Source organism: Emys orbicularis, chromosome 14, assembly GCF_028017835.1.
Source record: "Emys orbicularis isolate rEmyOrb1 chromosome 14, rEmyOrb1.hap1, whole genome shotgun sequence".
Classification (NCBI taxonomy): Eukaryota; Metazoa; Chordata; order Testudines; family Emydidae; genus Emys; species Emys orbicularis.
This window is the reverse complement of record NC_088696.1, coordinates 21,829,610-21,847,741: the sequence shown is the minus strand read 5'-3', so window position 1 is coordinate 21,847,741 and position 18,132 is coordinate 21,829,610.

The window sequence follows — 18,132 nt, the reverse complement described above, 5'->3', positions numbered from 1 at the left end:
TTTTTGAATCCCATCTAAGTGCAGGCCTGGTATGACCCTGTTTCTTACCATCCCAATCTTGGGATCACAGTCCTAAGAGGTATGGCTGCAAACTAAGACCCTGATCCATCAAAGAATTTAAGCACGTGCTTAATTTTAGGCATCTGAGTAGTCCCATCATAATCAGTGGATTTACTTGTGTGCAGGGTCAGGCCATGTCAGTATTTGAATGAGCCTAAAGGCACACTAATGAATACAATACATGGGGCAGCCATAATATTCTTTATTTTCTTTCATCGTGGATAATTCTACTGAGTGTAGTCAGAGCTTCAAAAACATGTGTCCCCTTGTGATTTCTGCTCAGATTATCTGTCTAGAAATCACAGGAGAGATTCTCCTTTGCCCTGCACCTTGTGTAAAATGCTATGAAATCAGGAAAGTGCTTGGCACTAGTATAAATGACTATGCAAAGTGCAGAGCAGAAGCTGCAAACTGAACCCCACCTTCCCCCAAAACCTACTTCCTGCATCAGAATCTGCTATTTTGTCCACAAATGAGTTGCCAACTATTTCTTTCCCAAGACCCCATGGCTAATACATTATAGCCCAATAGTCTTTGTCTCTTCCAATAAAGCTGGAGGCAAGAGTCTGTGGTGTTACTAGCTGGAGCATTACTGACTCTAGTTGTTGCTGAAGGCACTTGTCTCTTTCAGTGACTGACAAGTACAAAGCCTCTTGGGACATGCCAGCACCAGGATGCTGGACTAGGAGTAGAAATCAAGAAGGTCCTCTATGGATTCCTCCTTTACGCATGGGATCAAGTGAGGCAGAGAGGGAAGAAAATAATGGTGATTTGGGAAAGTAGAATGGGGATTAAAGAAGGGCACTGAGGGCTAAGTGAAGGAGGATGAGGTGGGAATCAGAAGAAGAGCATATAGACAGGTTAATTCTAGGTTGCTCAATGGAATCTATTCCATGGCTAATTGTGAACCTATGACTTTTGACTAGCTAGACTGACAGATTAAATTGATAGATATACTCAATGCTTTCTCAATCAACTGTATTTGGAAACATGCCCTAAGTTATGTATATTAATGTAATTAAAATAGGCTCATTCAAGCACTGACTAGTTCTATTTTAATACTTAAAGTCCAGTTTGATCCCGAAATTGACTTAATAAAAATGGATTTGGGGGGTTCCAGGTTCCCTGCATCTCGCGGAGTTTCCATTTTCAGTTTTCATCAGCCTGCAAGCAAGAAGGATGTTTTCTCTCAATGGCAGAAGCAGACCCTGACATTCAGCCTATGCTCTATCCTTTTACGTATCTTCACTAGGTTTATAGCATCTACAGGCCAAATTTTACATTGGCTGTATTTGCGTAACCCCAACATCTTTGATAACGTCTTCAGAGATACCTCTTCAACATAATCTAAAGACAACAGGGATGTATAGAAACAAATGTTGGCGTCATTTGGCCTGCAGAATCTTTTTAACTGATGTGTGAGAAGGGAAGAATAAGACCTCAGCTTGACGTTCAGATTTGAGATTGAATTTGAGGCACTGACAATTTGAAAGAAAAACAGCTCTTTACTTGCAGACAGAGTAAAATTGATTTGGAAATAAGAAAAATGGCAATGTGGGTTTCCACATTCAAAGTTCCTTTTCAGGTCAGAACCATATTTTGAAATATTCAGGCTCATTCAAGGAGAAATCTGTGCCCAACAAAAGTAAAGAATTGAAACTATCTTTAGCACTTAGAAAATCACAAAAATCACAGTAATAACTTTGAGAATAATTAATAACAAATAATTTATTCACTGATCTGTGTGTTTCTGTTTTCAGTTTCTTCAACTGTATTTGCTGTCAAAAATTAATCTTGTCAATTACAATATGCAAAGAACTGACAAAGCTCTGAGGAACAACTATCATACTGGTGTTTTCTGAAGGCTCAGGAAAATGATATAGCATTGGTTCATAGCGGGCTTCCATTTGGAAGCTATTCACAACCATAAAGGTTGGAAACTTTTTTTAAAATGAAGGTGTGATGGGCATGGCCCCATCTCTATCAGGAGACTGGTTATGAGCTCTTCAGGGCTCAACAAGTACCGAATAGGCACCGCTGCAGAGCCTGCTCCAGTTGGATGAAGCAAGCTTATCAAGGAGAGCTTGTCACAGGAAGGGGCAGCAAGTAGGAGGAAAGCTGCTGTGCCTCAAGAAGTAGCTGACTCTTGCTACATAACAGCCTAAAGGGAAACAGCAGAGAAGCCTCCACCACCCCCATGGACTGTTCTCCATCTGGACAAGCTGATCACTGTGGGGCAGGGGTTGAAGGTAAACCCCAACCTGGAGTCCAGCCATGCTGAACCACCATATACAGATCAGACCTTAATAAGGGAACTCGGTGACTGAACATCCCCTTAAGCTGGAGATCCAGAGCAGAGAACTCAGAAAGGCTGGAGTAAAGTTCTCAAGCAGGGAAAGGACTTTGGAAGAGGAAGAGACTATGAAACTGCTTGAGCATGACCCCAGAGAAAGGTCCAGCCTATCACAAAATGGTGGAAAATGCAGGCACCACCCCCCCACGTCAAATACAAGGGTCTAAAAAAACCCACCACATAGAGAATAGAAACCAGGGCCAGAGATGGAGCCAGAGCACTGATATAAGTGTTTGGAGACCAGATGAAGCAACAGCAGGCTAACCAACAGAACCTGGCAAGCAGCAGCTACTGCAATAATGGACTACACACCAGCAGGTTCAAGCATCATAGGAACAATAGCTATTAAGAGAAATGATAGCCCAACAGAAAGAGTTACTAAAAGACCTGATTCAACAAAAGGACCTGATTCTGCTGTGGGTAGACAAGCTTTTGGAGGTGTTGAGAGCTGCAAGATACCTTAGTACCATCACTCTCACTGAGGGATATTGGCAGGTTCCCTTATCCCCCTCCTTGTGAGAGAAGACCACCTTTTCAAGCTCTTTAGAAACTTTCATTTCAAGACTATGCCCATTCGAACTACATAGGGCCATGTCAACCTTTTAACAGCTCATGAATAATGTCCTCAGCTCCCATTATCAATATGCCACTGCTGACCTGGACAATATCACTATCTGTGGCTCCATGTGGGAAGATCACCTACAACATATGAAGGCAACATCATTACAAGAAGCTGCTAACCACATGCCCAGTCCCCCAGACAAAAAGGCAAGTGAGGCACTTCCTGGGTCTGGCCAGATATTACCGCAGATTTATTCCTAACCTCATTTCAATCGCGGCTCCCCTAATAGACCTTATGAAAGGCAGTAACACTTAGAGGACATGCCTTTGTCAGGCACCCATCCTTTTTAATCCCAACTTTTCTCTACATTACATATGGACGCTTGGATGTCAGCCTGGGCACTGTGCTTTCACAGGACTTTGCAGGTGAGGAGCATCCAGTTCTGTATTTAAGTAGAAAATTGTCCCTGAGGGAAAAAAGCCTATTTGATTACTGAGGAAGTGGGCTGTAGATTCTCTCAGATCACTACCTGCTGGGCAGTCCCTTTTCATTGATTACTGAGCATGCTTTCTTATGTTGGTTGAACACCATGATCGACTCATACCTGCATAAAATGACCTGACCATTTTTTTGGGAGAGGAGGGCATGTGATGGGGTATGTAGCATTGAGGAAAAGGCTAATGTGCTCCTCTGTGCTCATTTGATACCAAATAGGCACATCTGCAGAGCCTGCTCCAGCTGGAGGAAGCAAGCTTAAAAAGGAAATCTTGTCCCTGGAAGGGGCAGCAAACAGGATTTACCAGACCCAGGACAAGCTGATCATGTTGGGCAGGGGTGAACATTCCCTTAGGTAGGAGACCCCCACAGCAGTGAACCCAGAAAGGCTAGAGTAAAGTCCCAAGTGAGGAAAGGACTTTGGATGGGAAAGAAAGGCTGAAACTGCCTGAGCATGACACCAGAGAAAAGCCCAACCTATCACAGAAGGTTTAAATACTGCAGGACTGGATTACTTAGTCCGAGACATTAGCCAGGGAACAGTTCCCACTCACCAACAGCTAGCAGATTAGTCAAGTTTGGGCTGTATCTGTGGTTACCCATTGACATTTTAATGGTAATTGAGCCATATCATTGCTAGCAAATACACAATGACCCAACTGTACAACTGATAAGCCAATAGAGCAATGATATTAAAATAGCCAACAACAAAGCCGAAAACTAATAGTGGTATAAAAATCTATAGATATCTACGGCTACTTTGTGAAGTGTGAAAACTTTCATGTGTTAAATGTACTCCCTAGCTGGGGGGGGGGGAGAGGGAGAGCGAACAAGCACAAAATAAAGCTAAAATTCCTCTGTAAATATAAAACTTAGTGGAAATGTAAACACCATACAGTATACATAATAAACTGACATGGCAGTGGGTGAAATATAAAAAGGCATATCACTCCTTAGACTGCCCCTTAACTCCAGTTGTGGCCTCTCCACTCATTGACTATATGGGAACCGGAATAAGAACTATTATTTTCTTTTGTTCATCCTATACAATAGGATAGAATCTTCAAAAGTGCTCAGCATGATTCAAACTCCGCTCTCAAAGTCAATTTACTATATACTTCAGTGAGAACACAGGCCAACACTGAGCACTTTTGAAAACCCCATCCATAAAATACATAAATAGAACATAAAGTAGTTCCTCCAGTATACAGTAGGGATGGTACAGCAGAACTGAAAGCAATAATAAATTATGGGGGGATCCATGCAGAGGCAGGAAGGAGCTACAATTAGCATTTACATCTTACATGTGAAAAGGACCTGGTGAATGTTGGCTTGTTTTGCATCATGGATGCAAACTATAGGATTTTTTTATTGTGTTTTTGCTGCCCTTCTGAATGTATCCTCCATAGTTAGCATCCTCCATCTGGTTGGCAGTTTGCCTACGTGTCTTGCCTGCTTTCTCAGAAACTAAGTGCAGATGTGCTTAGGAAAGAAATTGGAGATGATGCCACTCAAAGGGGAGCCCATTCTAATTCTGGTGTTGCTCATGTTGTCCTCTCTTTTCTCCTCCAGAGTTTTGTGGCATTTCTTATTCTGAGTGCCCATATAGCCAAGTACTATGCTACCTTGCACTAGCGGTGATCTTGGTTAATTTTCTAGTAGCTTCTTAAAGCAAATGTGTTCCCGCTGTTGATTCATTTTCTGCACAAAAAGCAGCTTGCATTAGAGAAAAAAATTCTCATGAAAATTAAGTTGTCAATAGAGTATTGTACTGTAAGTGGGTAAATCCAAATAGCCTGCTCCCCTTTTTTTACACCTTGTTTTTTTTGGATACGTTTATTTTCTGGGACCTGCTTTTTCAGACCCCTTCCTTTTCTCTTTGTGCCTCTTATTGCTTGTTTTTACCTAGGCAAGTGGTCAACTGCAGGGACAAAACAGTGACAATGCACATAAGCTTTTTTTTTTTTTGCGCAACTATGAAGTGCATCCACACCAATAATAAGCTTTCCATAATATGCTTGCACCACTTCCACACACAGTATTTCCACCCACACCTCTCAATATTTTCTAGGACAGGAATGTTTTGGAAATGGATAAATTAGGACCTTATTGTGCACCCATCTGAGTGCCCAGTGTGTCTAGTTCAAGTTTCATAAGATCTCTCCAAAGAGCTGTAACAAGCCCAGTAGATGTTTCACCTGCTCTCAAGGTGTGCCAAGGAGAGCAAAGACCAGCTGAATAAACCCTGAGCTGCACTGAGGGTTGCTTAAAGAGGCAACACAAGTGGAAAACATGGCACATTTCTTCGTTGCATACTTAAGGGAAAATATATGGATGGATGGTGGAAAATAAACACTTCCTTATGGCAGGGTGCACAGAGTAGGTAGAGAACAGCATTGTGGGATGTATCTGGTCCAGTGTAGCTGGAATATCTGTGTTTTTCCATCCACAGTAGCAGAGCAGTACGAATGGCTGCCCCAGTGCAACCAGAAGCAGGTAAAGACTTGCTCCCAAGCTGTGCTCTCTCTCTGGTGGTACCAAAATCTGTACAATGCCAGAATGAATTTTATGTGTGGACATGAGGCTCTGCAGAGGCAAGGAGTTGCTACTATCGATAGTGTGGACAAAGACCAGTACTGCACTTCTCATTTTCCTTCCCCTATTAGTGCTTCAATCAAAATTCACAACAGGAGTCATCATTAGAAGAGTCTTCACATCTGAACCAGGTAACTGAAAAAATACAGTACAGAAGCCTAAAAAGATATCCTGTAAGAGAAACATTCAGAACTAACAACAAAAAACTCAGCAATAACAATAGAAACAGTGGATTAAGCGGACTGCCTTCCTACTCTATGTTTACACAAGGCCTCGTAAAATAGTCGCCCAATACCAACTGGGACCTCTTAGCACTACTGTAATAATCATGCTTATTATTATTACTGAATGGGATTTTTCTTCTGTATTATGTACTAAATTTGCTGATCAAACTCTGCTCTCATTTATACCCAGGGAGCTCCAATGACTTCAGCGGTGTTGCCTGTGCGGGTATATCTATACAGAATAGTAATGTAGATGTGAGGGCATGTGTTTCCGCACGGGCTAGCTGCCCAAGCATAAGACCACTGGGGAGGCTGAGTCTGTACTTGGGTTGCTCACCTGTGCTGAAGCCCAGGCTGTCACACATACACCACTGTTACCTGTGCTAGCAGATTAAACTAACATTGGTGTGCCTATCTCACACCTTCGCCTGCAGTCTAGACAAATGCTGAGTGTTGAACTATGTTTTGCACAGTTATCTCTATGAAGAACCCTTGCAATATAATATGAATTTCACTGATTCCAGTAATGTACAATGTGTATACTAATATACTCAGATACCATCGGACTACCGTAGATAATGGATTGTAAAAGTGTACTGAGAACACACCAATAATTGGCAGCACTAAACAGACAAGAGTTAACCACGGCTACTACACTCCTAGCATCTTCAATGCAGTAATTATTTTGTATTCTAAGTATTGCAACATACTGCAGTATCTGATATGCAAGAATATAACTGTCGCTAAATGATGACTTTTTAATGGGTAACACGTACATATTTAAAATATGATCGTCTTCCCTAATGCTGTGTAACTACAGACGTCTTATGCAGCTCATGAAGATTTAGCTACCTCTCAAAACAGATGTGCCAAGTGACCCACTAAAAAGAAGCATATACTGAATTTATTTATTAATTTATAAAGTGCCCATCTCAAAACATCATCTGGGATCCTGTATGCAATAAACAAAAATTAAACCAAACTGGGATAAATGCCCAGAATAGAAAAAGCCATACCAATAAAAATGGGAGCGGGGCAAAGAAAACTGTTCCAAAGATATATACACTTGTCTCCAGATGCTGTGCCATGTTAGTGGTCACACCACAATGTCATCCCTGGAAGTAACACCTTCCAGTTACAGCAAGGCTACAAATACATGGGTAAAAAGGGATACTTCTAGCAGAATTAATTTACAGCAATTGAAAGCTGAGGTACAGGACAATTATAGCTGAGAAAATACAATGCATATTAATTTTGAATGAAGGTTGAGTGTACATGCTTGTCATACTCTGCCTATATTTCAGCTGTGGCTATTGATCATATTCTGCCTTTACTGACTTTCTTTTTTTAAATATATAAAATGTCAGCAATAAGAAAACAATATGAGAACATGCCCCAAATACTTCTGTGAGGAACTAGTGGTGGGTATTCCCTCAAACATACTGTACTTGTATTCTATCACTGTCCTCCAGTCCATATTTTATTTATAACACATCAGGGTTTTTAATCCTTTTTAAAATTTTGATGACTTAGATGAATAACGATGAGAAGGCTGTCTAAATATGGAGCTACTACTAGGAAATGCTTCTGAGGTCTACAGAGAGCGGACACCATAAAGAAATGCATTTTTATTTTTTAAAGGCTCAAAGACAAGGAGACACAGCCTAATACGATTTTAATTGTGTGTCACCTCCTGGTTCTGACTTTTTTTTTTTTTATAGTTATGTTATTTTATCCCAGTCACCTAGTGTGAGCTTGTCGTCTCTGTCTTCCTCTGCCTTTATCCCTCCCAATAAAGCCCAGTATCAGCCCAGAGTGTGATACATGGAAATTTTCATGTTTGTTCACAGCAGCTACCATTCCCCACTCACTACACTATGACTGCTTATCTACAAACGTCTCTGGTTTCTACTGAAGCAACCTCCCCCTTGAGACCAATCACAACTTTTGCAACATGCTGAGATTCCCTTAGTCCAAGAAACAAGATTCCAGAATCAAATTTCAAGACCTGGTCTCAGTCACAGCAGGGTATAGCACGGTCGCTGTGTCACTTAGCCTTGCAGTTCGATCCATTTAATGAATAGAGGAATTTTTACTGAATGTGAGTAGCAGAACAATGCTACCAGAAACCTCAGAGCAGATATCTCAGCTCTAGAGCAGATGTAAATACTGCTGAACCAGAGGGAAAAATAGAAATAAAATATCTGCAAACTGAGGATGGGTAATAATCAATATGATCTGACTTAATTAAATTCATTCCTTTTGTATTGAATAGGATCTTAATATACTAAGAAAGATAATTTCCTAGTACAAACTGTGTTGTCACATTTGAAAAAGAACAAAATGGTTTGAAGTATATTACTCAAAAAGGATTGTTTTCAACATCTTTCCACTTCATTTATCATTTTAAAAAATTTAGGCTAAATCTTGTAACAATCAGACAGGATTAATCACTTGAAGCTCAGTATAAAGGAACTTGCAACCCCAGTATTATTACTATTCTTATTACTATTATTATTAAAGGATATTTCAAATTATTACACAAGAAATTAGGGCAAATTTTTGATACTTCTGCATAGTACTTTCACAGTTAAGATTATCTTATGTTTAAAATAACTATAGCTATCTAAATATTTATTTCAAATATTGGGTATGCCACATTGCATCTTCAGAAAAGGAGGTGTTCTCTCATTTATATCTGTGTATATATCTTTTTGTTTGTTTGTTTAAAATATCAAGGTGTCACTGGAAATTGCCCTTACATGTGATCAAAAAACCTAATGTGATCAAAAAACGTCTGAAGAATTCCCCTTTTGTTTGTTGATTAGAGATAATAATAGAATTCCCTTGATCAGCACTATTATAAGAGGAGCTGGTAGCCCAACACTTCCAATATAAGACTATTTTCATTTGTTTAGAACTTTGCCAAACTTCAACTTTTCAGGCTGAAATTCTCCATGCCGAGTGTCTGCCTCGGCCTGAATTATTTAGGAAAAATATAACAAAATGGTTCAGCCATTTCCATTTTCAAGAACAAAGCTAGGGAAAAATATGTTGTTTTGCCCATCATGCTTTGGAGCAGCAATTTGAAATTTGGCAATGGGGTGGCCTTTGCGTCAGGGATGTGCCTTTTCCCATCCCGGTGAAAGTCTGCCTGCATTTCACGAAGTTATAACTCTTTGAAAAATCACAGTTCATACATGTTCAGTAGAGACCTGCTAGAGCTTAACAGTCAATATCTCTGAAGATCCCATTTTACTGAGCTTGCTTTAGCCTCTCAGAGCTCCTAGTGCTGACCAGACTGCACATGCACTGTCCCTAAACCATGACTAAGCATGCTCTATCCCACAGCTAAGGGGCTCAGAAAGATTTCCCTCTAATGGCTCCTCTGGGCCTAGGTGTGGTTGAGCACTGGAACTACATTAAGTAAAATATAAAGTTTAATTCACTTCTTCCAGTAATGTAGATCAATGTGTCCATATAATCCAATATGTAAACGATGAGACAGTCCTGCAAACCCTCAGGCCTGTGAATAATCCCAGTAATATAAATGGGACTAGATTTGCAGAATCAAGTCCCACTGCCCTTTTTATGGTCTGGCCAACCTGCAAACTTTTGGGGGCTCATCCAAAGCAAAGCTCATAAGCTCTTGTGGTTTGATCATCACTGATATACAGGTTGTCCTTTGGTAGGAAATGCATTTGACCCATCTCTCTGTCAACCTCAGCTTCTTTAAATTTGCAGAAGCTAGCTAATTTTTGATTAACTACCTTTCTGGTTTTATCAACTGCTTTTAGTTTTTTGGCATCCTTCCAAACTCATCTGGGTCGTAACATGGACCAAATGATCTTGGTATCTGGAAGAATTGGTCTCTAAAAAGCCGAAGCCTTTTTTTTTTTTTTTTTTTTTTTTTTTTACTGTGGTTACCAGTTCAAGCTTCCAGTACACAAAATCATTCTTTTCTGCAGCAAAGACACAAATGACCTGATGTGTTTTGTTCAATCTGTTTCACTGGACCTCACTGTTCTGAAATGTTTCCTAAAGACAATGGCAATTTGAAAAGGCATTCAGCAGCAGCTCTTGGACACGTCATACTATACCATGATAGCCAAGCATCACTAAGACCGCATATCACAATTGTTATGCTTAAAGTTACTTGATAGGGTGAAAGAGAGAATTTGATCCTAGCTCACATCATTCTGATCACCAAAATTCTGTAAATGGATCATCCCAGTTGCCTCAAAGTTCTCCTAAAATAACAGATCATTCACAAAACTTTCCATTTATACAGTTTGTACAGAAAGTCCTATTTAAAAACAAAGCCCACCTGCCTATTCTTCAGGCCTTACTTTCATGGAATGTGACCTTTAGTGGAGGTGTAGCCACACAGGGACTACAAAAATGACTTTACAAAGCAGTGCATTCACATCCGTGTATAATATTGCTCTCTTAAGGAAAACAACTGACATTTTGCAACAGTAACCAACCTTGGACTTACCTCTCCAACATCAAACCCCAGGAAGTCTAGCGCCATGTAATCTTACATGAGTTCTCTTAACTGCTGAAGCAATCTCTATTATAACTCTTCAAAGCTATCATACACCTTGCTTGGTACAGTATGCATCTCTGTATTATGATTCTTCCATTAGGCTCCAACCAGGGACTAACTGAAATCACACACTTTCCAGCCCCGAAGAGTAAATGCTACTTGTAGAAGAGGCGCTATGTTCAAAAGAGACCAAAAATACTAGTTTATTAATTGACTTATTTTGTGGAGTTGTCAGGAACTGAATGTCTTTCTTGAATCTCCCCAAGTCTGATGTTATCACCACTGCACAGTTTTTAGGTCACCAAAACAGGCTTACCATAAAGTGTAATTTCTGCTGGTGATGTGCAGTCACAGAAGTGCCATCCTTCATCAAGATTGTTCACACTAATAACTCCATTATGACAGTCATTCTGCTCCTTAACCTGTTTTTTCGTACAAGTGAAAACTCTGCTATTCTTCTGTGCCTTAAGCATACTTGGAACTACAGCTCTCCTGCATAATGAACATGCCTTCCGTTGCCAAGGTTCTAAAAACATTTGGGCACAGGTGTTGGTTCCTTGTCAGCCTCCAGGGCCAATAAATGGAATCTCTGCAATGTAAAATAAGACAATACATCCACAATGTCATCATGTTTTCCCAGGACATGCTAAGCTCTAAAACAAATGCATTTTCAAGCCTTGTAACACCCCTGTATTCATAAGGCTCATTACTGTTTTTTAATTTTACTTGCTGCTTATTTACGGTCTCCTCTCCTGCTTTGCTGCAGTAGTGAAATTGTTGTTAATTGATACCCCTAAATGGAAGAGCCAAAAAGGCAAACAATTCCAGTAATGTTTGGTCTCTAACTAGCCCCACCATGAGGCTCGCTGCTGCCAAAAAGGTTAAAAGAACTACTTCCAAATTTCTGTATCCTCTTTAATCTCTCTTGTCAATCTTTTAAAGTGGCTTTTTGGCAGAGGAAGTGACCAACTCTATCCTATGACAAAAGATTTTCGGCAGAAGATATGACCCTACAAGCAAAATTATGATGTTCCCCTAATTACTGCAGCTGCCTTAGCATTACTTTCATACACACACAGCCCTTTTGATGAATAAGTGGTGCAACTTTCCTCTTACATCAGAATTCCATATCCCAAGAAACAACAAGATTGTCAATGAACTCTCATATTCTTTTGCAGAGCAGATCCACTCCACTCTGCAGCATTTTTGTAATTTCTAATAACACTTCCCCAGAGACGTAATATGCTGGTGCCCACACGTGGCACAATAGCTTGATTCGGTTTTGTTATCTTTAATGAATCATCGCTACTAATATTGAAGAATCTATGTTGTCCCTTGAAAACCCTGCTGAATGTCCCTCAGCTGCTTGCCTACTGCAACGCAACCTGTATCTGTCTTCATTGATACTGCTGCTAGCCTACATCTGTCAGACTACACAGATGCTAGCTTGCTGCTATCTCAGACATCTTAAATAAGCCCTGTTTCCCCACAGAAGTCCACGTGGATTTAACCCCTTAATTAAAGGGGCATTCTGCTTTAAAGCCTCGTAATGATCTAGGTGAACTCTACTATTTAGTATCAGTGTTTCTGGACATATATTATAAATAAATGATCCTAATATCGGTATTCATTTTAGTTTAGTCCCACTCTATTGTACAGTATTAGGATAAAACAACAGACATTGTCAAGCTGCATTGCATGACAGTGGACATCAAATTAGAATGGTGACTTTGGGAACAGACATGATAAAGTATCAATACAATACACTAATATACAAATATTTCACATACTAACATAAACAAGATGTTTGGAAATTGACCACTTTAGCTTGGAAGACAAAGAATAAAAGTCCAGTGATGTTTTCATAGAGTATTTGGGAGCTATAAAAATAATACTCAGCTTATTTACAGTATCCCATTGTTTATTCTAACTTTTCCATGAAGAACACTGTTTACCTACAGTTTATCCTAAGCCAATTTGTGTTTTTATTAATAAATAATTGTGTTTCTCTCTTGTATGGCATGGATATGTATATAATCCATCCGAAGGGTAAAAAAAGGGTTTACAAATTATGTCTCGCAATATCCCTTGTGAACCATATCCTATTTTACAGGAAATGAAGAAACCGAGGCACAGAGATGTTAATGGGACTTGCCGAAAGTCATGGTGAGGTTAGCGGTAGAGGTAGGAAGAGAATCCAGATCTACTCATTCCTAGTCCTGTGCTCTTCTCCTAGTAGATTATGTTGGCGATATGTAAATAATAATGATCACAATTATGAAACAACATTATGAGATAAAACATGCAGACATATATACCAAGAAGGGAGTTTCAAGTAGCTTCTTCAAGTGTTTATATTTTAAGATCACTAAAACATAATGAAACAGTAAATTCAATATAATGGACAATAATCAAAAGGTGATAGTACTGGACATGCCTTAACTCTGAACTGCTGGGGCCACATCTAGGGGTGAGGACTATTCACGCTCCATAGATCATTCCTTCCTGCCATGTTTGCAGACTTAGTCAATGAGAATACTTATTATTACTTAATGTGACAATCATTTGTATGGTGTGGACAGTGGTCACTAAACAACTGAGCTGGGAAAACAGATTCATTGGACAGAGACCACCATGAGTCAAGTTAATACTGCCTTTCTCCCATATCTTGTCTGTTTTGAGCGTAAGCTCTTTAAGGCAGGGACACTTTTACTGTGAGTTGTACCTACCTGAATGGGGCCCCAATCTCACTTGAGGCATGTCTGCACTGTTGTAGAATAATAATAATAGTGCACAGAAAGTCATATTATACACTACTGTGGAATTAATACTTGTGTGAGATCTTAACTTATACACTCACCCAACAATTAAACACAGAATATATGATGCCCTTTTACATGAAACAAAAGAAAAAGTGAGCATACACATTTCAAGGCTATTGCACTACATTAAGCTTAAAGAACCAGATTCTCCAGTGCAGTGTGGCTACATTAAACCATCCTGCTGATGGAATCTGTTCCTAAAGCTATCTAGAACTGTCCATTTAAGGATCACCCCGATGTAAGGGTGATCTGTTAGTTGTGCAGAGCCAGAACAGGTGCTCCCTGCTGCTGGCATAGCATGGAAAATTGGACTAGCCTCAAGCAGTGTCAGGTTGGGTCACACTGATCCCCAGCTGGAGCATTAGCCCCCTGAGGCTGTTTGCAGCCAGCACAGGTTCATTGTTGCCAACCAAAAAACCCCCAAATCATTACACAGACCATCCCCAAAATGATCAAGTGATAAGTCCAAATTATAGATTTTTTTTTAAAAAAATCAAATAATATTTTTGAGGTCTTCTGATTTGTGAACGCTCCCTACCAACTTCCAAAGTGCATGTGACAATTACCGGGTTGCCAACTGCCACAAATGTATAGAGAATGAAACAATGTTGGCCCCCTGCTGGAGCTTGCACTAGAGGACCCAATCAAGTTTGGAGCCCACGGCCTAGAGGGCTTGTCTTCACTGCAAAATTAACTCAATTTATAACTCAAGTTTGCCCCTAATTTGAGTCCAGTCCATACAGAAAAACCCTTAATTCAAGAGTGGTGGTGCTTTTAACTCAAGTTGGTTAGCTTCTCAACGAGTACAGCTAGAGTTAACCCAACTCGTTAACTACAACCCCAATCACTCGCCTGCTAATCCAATCACTCTGTGCAGCGCCAGTGTTATTTCGCAGTGTGGCCACTCTCATAGTAAAAGAAAACCCCATGCCCTCAAGAGCATGCCATCTATTGCAAAGCACGGTAGTGAGTTGTGACGTGGGAGGAGGAACTGGCACTCATCTCCTCTCATTAGATGGAAACAATTTTTAATCCCAGCTAAAGCAGGCAGGCTCTAATCTGGTGACCTACAGGTGAAAGGTTCTCCAGCATATTAGCAATCCAGTCCCCCACAAGCAGAATGAAGTTTGCTTTCTGGAAAGATAAGTTTATTAAACCAAGTTCTGACCTTTTGAAAGCTTAGACAGACAGGGCCTTCCACTTGGTCAGCCACACCCTCAACTTAAAAAGACACCTCTTATTAACCAAATACAAATAAAAATGCAAAAGTTAAACGATTAGCATGACATTCACATTCACTTCTAAGTACAGTTGCACATCATTCCAACAATTACTCCAGTGTCCTTACACTAACTTTTATACTTATACACAGCTGCGAAGTTTTGTGCCACTCTAACATTTTATTCAAATTATTTAATGAGATCATAGAATCATGGAAGGGACCTCAGGAGGTCATCTAGTCCAACCCCCTGCTCAAAACAGGACCAATCCCCAGACAGATTTTTGCCCCAGATCCCTAAATGGCCCCCTCAAGGATTGAACTCACAACCCTAGGTTTAGCAGATAGTTTGCATATAACCCTAAATTTATACTTATGGCCAACATGCCCTGCCTCAAGCAGTGTCAGGGTTGGGATACAGCACTTCTTGTACAAAACTTGGCTGCTGTGATGGGGGTGCTCAAGGGTGTCATGGGGCATAACTCAGTGAGGAGTCTGAGCGTGAAGCTGGGGGGTAGCTGGGTGGGGACAGGTGTGTGGTGGGGCTTCTGGAGTATAGAGGATCCTGGGGAGCAGGGAGTTCCTGGAGGTAGATGGAGCTGGGGTTCCTGTGGGGCAGGGAGCTTCTGGGGGAGGAGGTGCTGGGAACTCCTGGGGGACAAGTAGGTGTTGAGACCCTGGGGTACAAGTACAAGGGACTGCGTACACGCAGGCACCAGTGACCGAAAGAGAGCAATCATTCATGCCTTGGGCTCACATGGTACACTTCACCTTGGGCCCACCTGCCTTCTCTCAGGCAAAGGGGATGAGAATATTGTAAATTAGAGCAGTCCTCAGGCTGCTTTACTACAGTGCGAGGGAATATGCTCTGCACAGAGGATGCGCTAGGATCAACGGAGATGCACACATCCTCATGTGCACTACACACAGATAAGCTGCCCCCAGTAGACATCCAAGGACTGCTATTCAGAATAGAAAAAAACATACAAGTAAAAATGTCACCAGCAAAATTATGCAGTAAAGCAAATGCAATCAATTAATAACAACCAAAGAAAGTTATATGGTTACCCATTTCTTTTACTATAAAAACAACCAACTTAGCAAACATCCAAAATCAATGAAATAGAATCCATTCCCCAGCCACCACTAGCTTTCTTCTATCCTGCAGTCTGGATCTTTTCATTCTGTCTTGTAATGCATAAATGACAACAGGAAGGTCAGGAATGATGGTCATACCTTCCTTCTTTCCCCCTCCCTCAGCAGGGAGGCCAATGGAGAGATTGCTAAGGGTAAGTGCATACAAATCACATGTATTCTCCCTGCCTCAGGGAATTTTCAATTTGAATCTCATGAACATATACTGAATATTTTCTGTAAACGGAACACATGATGGACTGTCGATACAGCATTTATCGTAAAGCAGAGGAAAAGGGCTTTGCCACTCAGCAATCACTGAGCTCTTTTCACACATTCAAGATAACTGGTGTATCTCTCAATAGTGTGTATTGTATTATGGAGAGAATAATTGACAGGTTAGGTCTGATATAATTTTTATCTTCATGAGTGAGGAGGTTACCTCATGAAAAGCACAATTGTGATTTCTCCTCCCTAGCAAAGGCATACCAGACCCACAACATCATGAGTTTTAGACAGACACACACAAATCTTGATGCACATGTGTGTGGAAATGTGACTTGTCAATACATCATGTTAATGCAACCTAACAGATTTTTGGTATTATAAGTTTGGTTGTCATTAAAATGTATCATTTACCCACAGTTACCACACAATGCTATCTGAGGTATCCCAGTTATTTCCTTATCTTCAATGCCACTGTATAATAAAGAAGAATAAATGTTGACTTTTTATTGACAATCCCTGTTTCACATAACTTAATATGACAGTAATTTCTATCAATTCCAGGTAAATGGAGACCAGCAGGGTTTATAGCATTTGAAAAATCTATCCCTTGAAGTTGAAGTTAGTTATGATTAAGGTAACTTGATAAATAAAGAAAATCCAGAAGGGGAATAAAGCTGTTCCAAAAATAAAATCAACAGTATTAATAGTAAAACACATTTTTGTTCGTTTTGCAAAAAAAATGACAAAATGTGACATTTTTGCTGTATATTTTCATGATCAAGAAAGCAAATTTTATCAATATCTTATTTCTAAATATTAATGTTGCATTAATTTTTCTTTTGCTTTTAATTGTAGCTTCAAGAAAACAAATCCTTTACAGTTAGCTGATAAGGAAATCAACCTTATGAGAAGATCTCATCCCTTTAGAAAACGGGGCAATGTTCTAAAGCCTCCCTCAAGGAATCCTGAGTACTGTGCCTTTTACATGAACAAGATCCGCTAGATGTACTGATCTTCACAGGACTTAATCCTGCTCCTTTTAAAGTTAATGGGAATTTATTCATCAGCTTCGAGAGGAGGATCAGGCCCTTTAATAAAACCTTTCTAAAAATACAGAAAATAATAAACTTTGAAAGGGTGCATGGAACAGTACTTTGCAGCAAGGTTAATGTTGCTAGGAAATCTCCACTGTAATGCTGGTATATTGACAAAGTCACATACCATACCACTAACAACAGCCAAATAGCGAGGAGCAGTGTATGCCAGGCTTTTTAATACCACATTTTCAGTTATTACTATAAAATTGTAATTAGGTAGTAAATTACAGTGTTAATATTCACTTTGAACAAATAAGTGTTTGTCCTAGTAGAAATGTGCATTATTATGGTAGCATGGGGACCTATTCACCAAGCAAGGCATAGGCTTCCTTCCTAAAAGTAACTCTCCCATTTTGTGGAGTTTCTTCTTCTAAACTTTACTTGCGTGAAAAATAAGTGCTTTGCATGTGCTGTTTACTGAAGCCATCTTCACTCCCACAGAAATCTATACTTGCCAGGTGGGACATGCCAAAACAGGCATTTCTCCTGCCCCCCTCCTCCCCAGGCATCGCTATCTAACGTATGCAAAGAAATGAAAGGGAATCATTTCCCAAAATAAGGGGAAAAGATTGTGTAAATTATACTATACACATACATTCTGGTCACTTTAGGGTTTCTTTCTCCTTTGAAAAGAAAAATTTACTGCACTATGGTAATTCAGAATGTATATAATATGCAAAAAATACACTCAAGCCTGTATATTATATTTGGATTGTCAGCAACAGATAGTTATGGTTGTTGAAGTATTTCTCACTATAATCCCTGGTTTTCAGTCGTTCATAACTTTCTAACAG